Source organism: Nicotiana tomentosiformis, chromosome 11 (genome assembly GCF_000390325.3).
Source record: "Nicotiana tomentosiformis chromosome 11, ASM39032v3, whole genome shotgun sequence".
Lineage (NCBI taxonomy): Eukaryota > Viridiplantae > Streptophyta > Magnoliopsida > Solanales > Solanaceae > Nicotiana > Nicotiana tomentosiformis.
Window position 1 is genome coordinate 94,098,044 of NC_090822.1, and position 14,565 is coordinate 94,112,608.

The 14,565-nt window shown below is 32.8% G+C and overlaps 1 long non-coding RNA gene and 1 pseudogene across 1 annotated transcript; both read right to left on the reverse strand.

Moving 5' to 3' along the window:
• Positions 1-1,576: 1,576 nt before the first annotated feature.
• On the reverse strand, positions 1,577-3,991 carry LOC117281451 (uncharacterized). The gene is made up of 2 exons (XR_004512076.2): positions 3,488-3,991; positions 1,577-1,805 (listed from the first exon to the last, which is right to left on the reverse strand). It is a non-coding gene; the product is annotated as an uncharacterized lncRNA (long non-coding RNA).
• An 8,220-nt stretch (positions 3,992-12,211) lies between these two features.
• Positions 12,212-14,565, reverse strand: LOC138901862 (uncharacterized; annotated as a pseudogene).

The following is a 14,565-nucleotide window of genomic DNA, read 5'->3' on the forward strand; positions in this document are numbered from 1 at the left end:
AAATACTTATTCATAATTTTAAAGAAAAACAATAATTAGAAGAAACATCTTTGTTCTGCAGAAATATTCTTTAATTCCCAAAAATTTCTAAGAATCTTTACAGAAATATCATTTAGCTCAAACAAAATATAAGGCGTGTGGACTTATTTCAAGATGGTTGGATCTCTAATTCTCTGTTGATTTACTAAAATGGTGGGAGCTTCAATTCTTCATTTATTTGCTAACAAAAAAAAAATAGGGACAAGACGAGCAAGAAACAAATGGAATCATTTTGTTATCTTTATATATATAATATATTTTGTTATCTTTTTATATATATATCAGGATAGTGCTTTAGTCATTGTCTTCTTTAATAGGCTTCCAAATCTATGAAACAAGGTTTCTTCTCCTTTCGATTTTGTCGCTTACTGAAGGTCTATCTATTGATGGCTCTTTTTTCACTAATTTCGCGGAACTCCATTGTCGTAGCTCATCATAGAGATGAGACTGGGTTGTTTTTTTTTTGTTTTGTTTTGTTTTGAAAGGTTAAACTTAACAACACTTTTAACATATCTGTTAGCTTTTAGGGGTAAAGATCAAAATGATACACTTTTTCTATATATTAAGGACGATATTTATTAGGGTGCATATAACAGGGACCAAAATAAACTAATCCCAATACATTAAGGACTATTTTGATCATTTTCTCTTTGAAAATCTAACTAGTACTACTTTTTAACTCTTTAAGAAAGCTTATATAGTTACCGGTGTTAGTTGCCCTTTCTCCGATGGAAGGTTCTCTAAAATGGCTCTTCTATATCATGCAAATGTTTTTGACTTTTGCAATCGCTTTCAAAGAAAATGTTTTATTTTCCTTCCACCTACTGTCTATATTTTGTGCATGAATTCACATTTATTAACATGACTAGATAGGTATGCCCGTGCAAAGCCCGGACCCAACATAAAAGTCAATACTATATTCTAAGTTTGCCTCAAACTATAAACCTAAAGAACAGAAATTTATGCAATTAGTTTTCATGCTCTCGGTAAAGATATTTTGATGGATGATATTGAATACGGCAATAATATGGGATAAAATGTACATTTATCTGGCGAGCTGACTAAATGAGAAACAAATGATAAAGAATATGTAAAAAAATCTCTTTTGATTTTTAGATTCTAAATTCTTCCTTTTTATCTCCCACTCTTTTTGTGAGGCAAAGCATCACCACACTACACTACACTTCGACACAGGAGAAGAGGACCGGGCGCTTTCTATCTTGGGGATAGGAGTTGGCGGTCTTCTTTAAGAGAACTTCAATCTAATACTCATTACGGATCAACTCATGTTTCCACTCTATTTTCATTACGAAGATGTATCACGTCAAAATCTGTTGCTCAAATCGAATCACGCCAACGTTATGGAAGTTCCTCGATCGTGTAAAATAATAGTAGTACCAAAGACGACACCTTCTATCAAAAACGGAAAATTGGTCAGCAAGAATTCACACTGACAAAACTAAAAATATGTCGTCTGCTGAATTAGCAAGATGACTATGGTTCTAGAAAAGTACATCTGTTTTACTGATACATATACTTGATAATGATATTATTACCATTCATACCATCTTGATACAACTTGTTCTATTTGTGCAAAAGCAAAAATGTGAAAAGTCATACTATTCACTTTCCACAAGAGGAACAAGCTTTTGCAAACAAATCACTTAACTAATAAAAAATATCACATTGTGTCTCTTATATCACTCTAAACTCACTTGATCAACTAAGTCGAGCCACCGATTTTTGAAGTGAATCTCAAACACAACCTACAAATAAACCACGAATAGAATACTCAGTAGATGTAATTTATCATGACTAACCTTTGAAAGGAATCGACATATCCAAATGATAAATAAACAAAAGGAAAGGGATATATATTGGTCATAATTATAAAAATAAATACGGATAAAACTAATGAATATGTCATAGCACTGAATGTGACAAATAGAAGATTGATCTTCACAATTATCAACATGTACCATTTACCAAAATCAACTTAGAAACATAATGAGGCACTCAGAAGGTCCATGATTTCTAAGAACATCTAAAATTCCTCCTTCCCCTGACCTTACAAACAAATCTTCAAAATTCTCGCTGAAAAGCTTATTATTTTCTCATTTGAAGTATAACTTACATATTAAGGTAAAAATTATCAATCATAAAAAACAAAAAAATAAAAATTAATAAGTTAGTAAAAAATTCTTCTTAATGTTCAGTACTCTCCGTGAGCCCTCACTTGGCTCGATTAGGAAGTTTTTAATTTCTATCAACTTAACATTCTCCACTTAACTGTCGGTAACTACTCTATATATTTTTACTGGTAAGTTATCCTTTTTTTTGTGATTCGGACTGCGAATTAAAATTATTTTACGTGCCAAAGAAAATAACGGAAAAGTAAAGTATGTCAATATTTGTTCTTTCAGTTACATCTGAAATGAATTAAACAAATTTTATTATAAAATAGTTGCTCGAAATTAAGAGGTTAATTCTATTCATGTAGATTTGCTTGAGGCAACAGGTTCTTTTCTAGTAAGATAGTAGTAAAGAATTTTAAGCATATGCAATATGAATGCGGACACGACATAATAGAATCCTTCTTTAAAGGCATTCCTGATGTAGCTCGTGTTGTGACCGGACAACTATATCTAGTTTAAAAAAATCATATCATGAGTATTTTATAAGCTCACAACCTTCTACATAGTCTCTTCATGTTGCCTTAATCAACAAGAGTTATGTTAATACATTAAAGGTGCAAGCTGAAAATACCTTTTATTATTAATTATTTTCGAGTAAACTATAAAATAGTTCAAAAACAAATTAATTATCAATTTATCACCTATATGATCTTAAAATCATATACTCCACATCGATTACAACAACGAATTAAGCACATTATATATGCAACTCCTGATAATATTTTAATAATAGAAATACCAAAATAAAGGAAATAAAATTAAAAAGTTGTCATTTCGGATCAATGGATCAACTTCAAACCTCATTCAAGAGGAGTTTAGGAAGAAGAATTAAAAGAGAAACAACAGAAAAGACAAAATTTGGTGTGGGGAAGAACATGACTATAAGAATATAGGTGAGAAATCAATGCGCAAAGCAGTCGGGCAATGTAAACAAAAATTTTCAATCAGCGATCATCAAAATCTTCACCGATTTTACACCTCAAAAGAAACCAAAGTTTCAAAAGAACTACACCTCAATATTAGTAGAGAATCAACCTTTATCTTACTAATATAATAAATAAAGAATTATATATTAAAAATTTCAATCAACGATCATCAAAATCTTCATCGGTTTTACACCTCAAAAGAAATCAAAGTTTCAAAAGAACTACACCTCAATATTAGTAGAGAATCGACCTTTATCTTACTAATATAATAAATAAATAAATAAAAGAAATAAAAAACTTCAAAAAACAACAAGTGAAGGGTTATACCTTAATATTTTAATTCAGCACTTTGAAAGCTCCAAAAGTGCTCCATCCCGTAAGAACGAAGCTGAGCGTTTTCTTTGATCGTCACAAGTATGTAGAAAGCATTAGCACACAACTTTATCATTATTGTGAAACACAGTTGCATTCGAAGCCTGATTCCTTCTTAATTCATTAAATCACCAATATCAAGAGCACAAATTGTCATCGATTTCACCACATTTAGTCAAACTTCGATCTTCTATTTATTTGCTTAATAAGAAAAGTTAGTCCAAAATGCTTGAACAAGTCCCTTTGCATCAGTCTAAGCATAAAGAATGTAATGAACTGAAAAGAATTAAAATTACAAGTAAACATAAAAAATTGGTAGATACCTCACCAATTCACCTTTGTTTTCAACTATGGATAAGAAGATGTTAACCATTAAGATACCACAGTGAAATAATTAAAAAACAAATAGAAGAAAAGATGAAAGACGATTGGACAAAGTAAAGGTGAGAGAAAGTTGGAGGACTTACCTCTGGAGGATTCTAGATGAAGAATGTTGGAAAGGTTAGGTGTCAAGAGCAATAAAAGTTCAATTTAGGTTAGCTAAAATTACAAATATACCCTTAATCGACCAACTTCTCTTTTTTTTTTTGATAACCGTGGTGTCCGGGCCAGCTTGCGCGCACCTCGATTAATTCCACGGGATGCATGCCACCTCCCACCAGCAACAAGTACCATTACCAGGTAACTCTATCCACCAACGATTAAATAGATAGGAAGAAATCACCTAATATTTGCCTCCGTTTGGATTTGAACCTGAGACCTCAAGGTTCTCACCCACTTCATTGACCACTAGGCCACATCCTTGGGTGCGACCAACTTCTCTTTTTCTATATAATAGAATTTGAGGGTGTGTTTGGTATTAAGAAAAATATTTTCCTCCTTAGTTCATTTTCCTCCAATTGGAGGAAAATATTTTTTCTACTAAGAGAAAATAAAATATTTTCTATAACTCTTTTTCAACCTTTTCCACCCTACCTCACCTCCTCCCACCCATCGAGACCCCACTACCCAAACCACCCACTCCCACCATCCACCCATCCCAACCCCAAACCCCCCACTCCCACCGCCCATCCATCCCACCACCGCACCCCATAGCATTTGCCTAAATTTTGTATATTTTTTAAAATATTAATTTTTTACTCACTAAACAAACACTAAAAGATATTTTTTGCAAAAAACTTTTCAATTCACCTACAAAATATAAGAAATAAGTGATAAAATCACTCATTTTACCAAACACACCCTGAATGCTTTGGTTTTGGTTTTTTGTGAGATACAAGGTTAATGCTGCTTTCAGTTTTTCAAACCAATAACCAACCAAAATTTGGTTTTAAACCCAAATAACCTTGGTCTTGGTTTTTGAAGAAAAATTTCCAGTCCAAACACCAACAAGTTAAACTATATAATGAGGCTTTACTTCTATCCCACACAAATAGCAAACTCTTCAAAACGCCATGTTTATATTCATCTTAACTCATTAAGCACTTTAATCTTAATAAGCTCTCATATTTTGCCTATATATTCTCCTTCAAAATGGGAAACTCAAATAGGGAAGACAAATTACTGCACATCGAAATGCATTGGCAGTTTTTAGAGGACTCACCGAATAAAGTTCTAAAATATTTACCTCCACTTTTGGAAGAAGGTAAAATTATTTTCGTGTGACTTATAAGTCACGGGTTCGAGTTGTGGAAGTAGCCACTAATGCTTGCTTTTAAGTTAGACTGCATACATCACATCCCTTCGGGTGCGGCCCTTCGCTAGACTCTGCGTGAACTAAGGCTGTCCAACGGGACGGGCCATCCGGTCCCGTCCCGTATCCCGTCCTGTCCCAGCCCACTTAAATCTAAACGGGATGAGCCCATGTTAAACGATACACGGGATGGGGCAGGATGCCCATTTCGTCCCGTTTATCCCGTCCCGTCCCGCTTGTCCAGAGTGTTTTTTAATTATTTTTTTTTTTGAAATACAGTCATTGGACAACGACCTCCATTGCAAATTTAGTCATTTCCAGCGGCTATAAACGGCCATATTTGCCCCTCCCCCCAAACTTTTTTATAACCCCTAAGTTTATTAAATTATAATTTGGCCCTATTTTTAACAATAAATAAACCCATCCTTCTTTATTTTTTCCCATAAAAATCAACCATTCTCTCTCAGATTTCTTACATTCTATCTATATTATTCTCAATTTTCTCACAATCAAGTGATCAACTAAGTTTCAAGTATTTGGGCAAATTTTTGGAGCAACTTTCAAGCTTCAAATTAATTCATCAAGTATTTGGAGCAATTTTTTGGGCAATTTCTTCAAGTTTCAATATTTAATCACGATGCACTCGTTCCATCTCCTAATTTTAATATATAATTTTTGCGTATCATTTTAGTGCTTAATTTTTGTGTTTACTTTACGTGTTCTATTTTCGTATTTCATTTGTGTGTTTAATTTTTGTATTTCTTTTTAATTTAATTTCGTATTTAAATTACGGCACCTAAAAATGTATTTGACCTATTTAAAAAAAATAGTAAAGGTGAAAGTTGTAGTAATTTTAATTCTTGTCCTAATCCTAATCCTTTTCCTAGAATTAGAAAACATATAGATGAAATGACTCATGTTGATGAAATTTTATTTTTCCAACCCCGTGTATGTTATAATATTAATTTTGGAGAACAACTAGATCATGAAACTTTACAAAGACAATTTGGCAATGATATTTTAATTGAGGATGAAGAAAATGAGGATGAAGAATTAGATGAAACACCCACTAATCTCGCAACACAAGCTTCAACTCAGAGTCAATCTCGGTCTGGAGCTTTACCCCCTGTACCTCCTCTAAGGGGAACGCCTAAGGGTGAACGTGCCAAAACATCACTTGTATGGACATTTTTTAAACATGATAAAGTCAATCAATGTGCTATATGTGAAAAATATAAGCAACGATTTGTACACAAGACTAGTGGTGGGACAGGGAGTTTAGCCAAGTACTTACTTAAGGAGCATAATTCTTTATGGATTACTAAAATATTTCATTACAAGTCTTTTGTTTTAATATTTTATAATTCTTTACTTAGTTTTCTAATTTTCTTATAATTTATTAAGTTTTAAGTTTATTAAATAAGTCAAAAAACTAGCCGTTGCAAACTTTAAAAACTTAGTCATTGTCAAAAAATTAGCCGTTGCAAAACTTAATACTTAAATAATTAATTTTTTCAAAAAAACGGCCCACTTAAGGACCGCGAAACCGTCCCGTCCCATCCCGTTTGTTAGCGGGATGGGATGGGCCTATCGTTTCGTCTCGTTTATCCCGTCCCATTTAGGCCCGTCCCGCCACCGTCCTGTCCCGTTGGACAGTCTTAACGTGAACGTGAGATACTTTGTGCACCGAACTGTCTTTTTTTACTTTTGGAAGAAGGAGAAAGTGGACAGATGTCAAGATCATCATCCATAGAGTCATCTTCATCGTCCGTATAATAATCAAATTAAGGACAGTCATCATCTCACTGTCATTCTCACATAGAGCCAATAACTGAGAACGTCACTTCTTCATCCTCCTCAAAACTCAAGATTTAATTGGCAGGTCTCCAATGAACACAAGCAAATTGGCTTCTTATCATCTACTTCACACTGAACTATGGATGAACCTGTTAGATTAGCTAGTGTTTGAAAGAGATTGTTTTGTCACTCATTGGAAAAACAAAGAAAGGAAGAATTGTTTAAATGTTTGAATAGTTTGGAGGGAAATTGAAATTATTAATAGTCAAGATTGAGTAGGCCAATTAAGTAGCCCAGAATTAATAATATACTAATTAAGTTACTCGCGCTTCGCGCGATATATTTAAAATGATCTTATAAATTTAGTCAAGATTGAAGAGAGAACTTATAAATATATTGTAAGCAAAGGAAAACAAAAAGGCTCTTAAGGCCACTTTTTTGCATAAGTCTGTGAGGTACTAAGTAACTCAAACAATAAGTCGTCATAGCGTAAGAATCAACTTTTACATGATCAAACATTCAGAGACTTCATCTCCGAAATCTAAGGAAAAGATATTTTACAAAGTGTCACGAATGCAAAGAATAGTTATTGTAGCTTGTACATGACAAAATAAGTAACTTAGACTACACCAACATAAGTGCCTCTTTGATTGAGCTGGAATGAATTCACCTCCAAGATTGTAATCACATTTACATAAAATGCCTATTCAAGAAAAAATTTCACGCAATAAAATAGAAGGTTTACCAGTTCATTATTCAAAGAATTAACAAAATTTTGCGTGAATTTAATGACTAATTGAAAAACAAATAACAGACACAAAAAGTGGTCATCATATATATGAAGCAATAATAGGAATTGCACAATACCAAGTAAATACTTTATCAACAGTTAATTATTTTAGTGTTCCATTTTGATCTACACATCATATTTAATTAACTCTAATGAGACTTTTTATGGCTATCTGTCTCAGTTGTATGAAAATTCTACAAATAATTCACAAAGACATACTACATAAAAATGAATTAATAAAAAGATACCACCTCCATCTATAGTAGGAGAGGATTCTGGTGTTCACCCGAGACAAAATTCACAAGGAATTAAGTTAATATTCATTACCTGAAGAAAAACAAATTTTACCAAATTAAAACAAAAAATAAAGCACATAAAGAATATTTCATACGTATCCATTAAAAGTTAGAACACAATATATTTACTTGTGCAGTAATAAATCCTGATGACTTGCTATATAGTGCTATTACTAATTGAAAAGCTTTAATACTATACCCTATGGGGAATTAATCAATCTCTCCTAATTGATCAATCATACAAGTGTTTATTGTAGGAAGAGAGGAAGAAATCTTTTCTCTTGACATAGATTGATCAATAGAAATATAATGTATACAATTATGGTCCTTGAGTTATCATCTTGCACCAATTTTGTTTCTTTGTCAATCGGAACGGGCCAACTAAAGAAAATAATAAAAGTAATTAAATGTTAAAAATCTCTTTTTTTCTTGTGGTAAAAATACAAACTTCACCTAGCGTAATTTGAACCAATTCTTTTTTCTTTAATGGGAGTATGAACCATTTTATAAGCAAATAAAAATATTGCTTTATTAAGAACAAATACAATACCTTCCAAGTTACATCATTTATAGCTTTTGCATTCCAAGTAAAAAAAATAATCAAAAAACAAAAAAGGCAAGTAGTGAAGGAAGGTTCCTTATATTTTATCACAGAAATTAAGAAAATTTTGACAAACAACTGAAACACAACCTCAAGCAAGATTAATCTTTCATTCCTCAACTTTTAAGCATATTCTATTCTCCGTTATCTTCAAAATCATCATAATCTCTATTCCATCAACATATTCTTACATTTTCTTTCTTTATCACTTCTTGCTCCAACGAAGTTGAGTTGACTCATTCCAAATAGTAAAATTTTTCATGATGTCTTGCAATTCTCTGCCTAATATTACGAAGAAAACCATAAGAGTAAGCATGAGAATGTTTCAATGTAAAAAGTGAGTTGCTAATTACAAACTGGTAATGGGTAAAGGAGACAGCGAGATACAAGTAGTTCCAGCGAGTGAAATGAATAATAAAAAATACACATGAAATCAATGCTACTTATAACCAATAAAAGGAAAAGAAGAGAAAAATTTACCTTTTTGGGAAGATGGGTGGATCAATGGAGAAAAGAGAACTCATAAAGATGAGAAAATATGAATAAAATATGAAACGAACACTGAGATCAAATAATTCAAATAAGACCGGATAAAAGAGAAAAATAACATGAAGAAAGAAGATCATATCACGTGTAATGAAAATAGTTAGAGACTTGAGACTCACCACAAATCAGGAAGTGACTGCATTTGGAAACCAATTCTTTTTTCTTTAATGGGAGTATGAACCATTTTATAAGCAAATAAAAATATTGTTTTATTAAGAACAAATACAATACCTTCCAAGTTACATCATTTATAGCTTTTGCATTCCAAGTAAAAAAAATAATCAAAAAACAAAAAAGGCAAGTAGTGAAGGAAGGTTCCTTATATTTTATCACAGAAATTAAGAAAATTTGACAAACAACTTAAACACAACCTCAAGCAAGATTAATCTTTCATTCCTCAACTTTTAAGCATATTCTATTCTCCGTTATCTTCAAAATCACCATATTCTCTATTCCATCAACATATTCTTACATTTTCTTTCTTTATCACTTCTTGCTCCAACGAAGTTGAGTTGACTCATTCCAAATAGTAAAATTTTTCATGATGTCTTGCAATTCTCTGCCTAATATTACGAAGAAAACCATAAGAGTAAGCATGAGAATGTTTCAATGTAAAAAGTGAGTTGCTAATTACAAATTGGTAATGGGTAAAGGAGACAGCGAGATACAAGTAGTTCTAGCGAGTGAAATGAATAATAAAAAATACACAAGAAATCAATGCTACTTATAACCAATAAAAGGAAAAGAAGAGAAAAATTTACCTTTTTGGGAAGATGGGTGGATCAATGGAGAAAAGAGAACTCATAAAGATGAGAAAATATGAATAAAATAGGAAACGAACACTGAGATCAAATAATTCAAATAAGACCGGATAAAAGAGAAAAATAATATGAAGAAAGAAGATCATATCACGTGTAATGAAAATAGTTAGAGACTTGAGACTCACCACAAATCCACTGTTTTTTGAGGAAGTGACTGCATTTGGAATTTTACTTTCTGTTTTTCTTCTCTAAGTGATTGCATTTGGAATTTTACTTTTACCATAATTATTTTCTTAGTAGCAATTTTAAATGTACCATAACTGTTTTGTTAATAGTCACCAGAGACGTGGGAGGAGGTGACTTTTGGTTTATTAAAGAAGTGACTTTTAGATTTAAAATAGCAAATAATTAGGAAAAATAGGATAAAAGGCCAAAAAATTGAGGAAAAAGATAACTGAGTTTCTTGGCCAAATAGAGGTGGCATTTAAATATATATATATATATATATATATATATATATATATATATATATATATATATATAGATTAGTCATCTATTATTTTATTAATAAAAAACGTTTTTAAATTAATTTTAGGGAAAACGTTTTTTTTAAAATATAAAATATGTGACTACTGGTTTTAAAAGGTTCCTGTTTATGAAGAGTTGAGTATGTTAATTCCAACATACTCTTAGAGGTATTATAAATACCCATATTATTTCCAAATCGAAACACACCATCAAATTTTCAGTCTCTTTCTCTTTTTATTATTTCATTTTTCAGTGCAGATCCTATTTACTAGCTATCGCTTTTGCGTTGCATCTTTCTTCTAGATTTCATGGTATTCCTATTTTTCTTATGATTGTTGTGGTGATACTAATATTGTCTCCCTTTGCTTTACATTTTTTTTCTGGATTTCATGGCGTTCCTATTTTTCCTATGATTGCTGTTGTGATACTAATATTGTCTCCTTTTTTGTCCTTGTCTTTTTATTTTTTTGAGCCGATGATCTTTCGGAAACAGCCTCTCAACTCCTTCGGGGTAGGGATAAGGTCTGCGTACATACTACCCTCCCCAAATCCCATTAGTGGGATTTTACTGGGTTGTTATTGTTGTTGTTGTTGTCTCTTCTACTTATTTCTCAACTCACAAATATTCTATTCTTGTGGGAAATTCGAGTTAATTACTAAAAGTCGAATTTTAGCAGCTATGTAAAATCCTACAGGAATTATGCTATTATCCCTGCAACAACAAAGTAGGAAGGTTAAATTCCTTAAGAACAGTGATTTCACTATCGAAGCCGGATCACTCATCCCATTATTTTTCTAACAGAACTACCGTCTAAGGTTGCCTGAATTGTATATAAAGAAAACATGACAATCATGATAATGGAAAATAAATGGAATAAAAAGAGAAAGAGCTTTAAAGGGAAAGGCAAATGTTGGAACAGGTACGCAGAGGATTGGTTTTACAATATACAAAGAGAGATGTAATTTTGGACCACAGACCACATCTCAGACTTATGCTTTAACCTTAAAAGCTCAAGCAATTATGGCGTAATATACTAAATATTACACGCAGAGGCGAACCTACACCAGTCCTTGAGGGGTCACGTGAACCCGTTAACATTGACAAAAATCCTGTATATATATTTTATGTATAGCTGTATATACTTTGGGGCAGAGGCGGACCCAGGATTTGAGTATGACGGGGGCACCATTATCATTAGAGTGTATTACCCAAAACTTTATTAGCTAGTAAAAGAATACATATAAACTCTAGGATAGACCAGTAAATAAGTAGCATATTCCACTATATAATATAAACTTGCTAAGCAAAAATCTACAATAAAGTAAAAAGAGCTTATGCTTTGATTCATCATACTCCCCAATTGACTCGCGAACACAAGCTCCAACTTCATCATACTCCCAAATTGACCTACGAACACAAATTTTAAAATAAGTATTCCAAAAAAAAAAATATTGCACATCCTTGCGCACACATGAACTAAACTGGAATAAACTTTAAAATGTAAAACAAGCTTAGTGACCTTAATAGGAATTCGCGACATACAAACAATAATCTACTATTGTCCCAAAAAGAGAACTAAAGAAGGCACAACTTAAATCAAAATACAAACTTCAATATTATAGAATATCTTTAATTGATACTAATATAACAAAAGTACATCATCCACTTATACTTGAACTCGACGCGTTCTCATACTCTGAAAACGGTCAATAATAGCATCATTGCTTACATTTGAAAATACTTCTTTTTCAAAGTAACAAACTAAACAATCATTTAAAAATGCATCACCAATACTACTACGCAATTCATCTTTGATGTACTTCATGGATGAGAATACTCTTTCTACCGTTGCAGTCGCGACAGGTAAAATTAGAGTCAACTTTACAAGTAAATAAACAAGTGAATATGCCTCCACAAGATTTGCTTCAACCAATGCTTTTGCCAAATCACCAATTCCTTTCAAATCCGAGAATCTAGGGTCACCATGTTTCATGTGCAATATGAAAGTGTCAAGTTGGTGACTAAGATCTCGAAGCTTCAATTCACCAAACTCATCTGGATAATACTTGGCCAATGTCATTATTCTTTCTTTATCAAAATTAGCAAACGAATTAGCTGGATTCAAGCTAGCCATACCAAGAAGCAAGTTACCACTAACAACATCAAAACGACTGTTAAGCTCCTGAAGTTGCAAATCAATCACTGTGTAAAAAAGCTCAATACGTAAGTGATGTGAATAAGTAACACTAGAAGACCTACGCTTTGACTTTCCAGGAATATAGAATTCTTCCATATTGGGCACCAAAATGTCATGTTTAGCACAAAACAAAGAGACTTCATCCATTAATGATTTTCATCCTTCATTTCTCATTTGTTGCAACCTATCCTTTGTAAGGTTAAGAAATATCATGGCATTGACAATATCTTTCTCTTTCTTCTGTAAAGCTTTACTCAACTCGTTCGACATTAACAATACCTTCAACATCAAGTGAAGCATGAACACAAATTCAAATGAATTGATTTTACTCAAAAAGGCTTCTGCTTGCAATCTATCATTAGCCTCGGAACCTTCATATTCAATCACCCCAAGCACATGAACAATAGATGCAAACAAAACAACAAAGTTATCTAATGTTTTACAATGTGATCCCTAACGAGTGTCACCTGGCCTTTGAAGCCCTCGTTCTTGATTTAATCCTTTTCCACTTTGAACTTCACCACTCTCTAGCATCTGCTCCAATAATTCTGCTTGATGGTCCCGAAGTTTATATCTACGTTTAAAGGATACTCCAATCACATTCAAGACATTAGAAACTATAGCAAAGAAAGTTTTCACCTCCTTATATTTTTAGCAACCGATACAATTGTCAACTGTAATTGATGAGCAAAACAATGAATGCAATGTGCCGAAGGAGTTTCTTGCAAAATTAAAGCTTTAAGACCATTCATTTTTCCTTGTATATTACTAGCTCCATCATACCCTTGTCCGCGTATTTTGGATGGACTTAATGAGTGTTTCATAAGCAAAGAAAGTATTGCTTCCTTCAACGATTTTGCAGAGGTATCACCAACACGAACAAGACCAATAAATGGCTCGTTCACTTGGCCTTTTTTGTCAACATACCGCAAAGCGAGGGCCATTTGTTCATGGTGTGAAATATCCTTGGACTCATCAACTAATATCCCGAAATAATCCCCATCTAAATCATTGATTATAACTTTCACGGTTTCTTGTGCACAAGCACTCACAATGTCCTTTTGAATTTTTGGCGAAGTCATCATATCATTTTTTGGAGCATGTTTCAATATGACTCTATCCACTTGAGGGAGCCTCTTTGCAAGCCATTCCAAAAGCCCTAGAAAAAGGCCTTTGTTTTTTGAAGAATCACTTTCATCGTGACCTCTAAAAGACAATCCAAAGTACAAGAGGAACCTTGCAACATCGATTGATGCATTTAAACGAATTCGGTGCTCATTTCTTTGTTTCTCAGATTGCTTATCAAAAGCAACTTGAATTGATTGGGATTGATGTGATAAGTCTAACATCTTGTTGAAACACTTGTGGTGGAGGCTATTTACTTGACCAACATGTAAAGCAAGTCTTTCCAAAGCTTTATTCCAAGCCTTAAAGCCCGTTTTTGTGAAAGAGTCACCCGTGCTTCCATGAACATAATCATTTTTGAATAAATAACAACATAAACAAAATGCGGCATCTTTCTTCACACTATACTCCAACCATCTAGAATACGAATCTTTAAACCAACCCGGACTAAATTGACGCATTTTATTCCCGAATAAAGTCTTAGGAAACTTATGATCAACCGGTTGGCAAGGTCCATTTTGAATGTAGTGTCTTCTTACTTCATCTCGTATTCTAGGACTATATTTATCAATGGGTACTCTCTCTCCAGGATCAGGATTGAGTAATTTCTCATCAAACTCCTCTATAAGATGAGAGGAATTGTTTCTAAGAGTAGAACTTGATTGAGAAGAATTAAACTTCGTCAAAAATACGTCCAT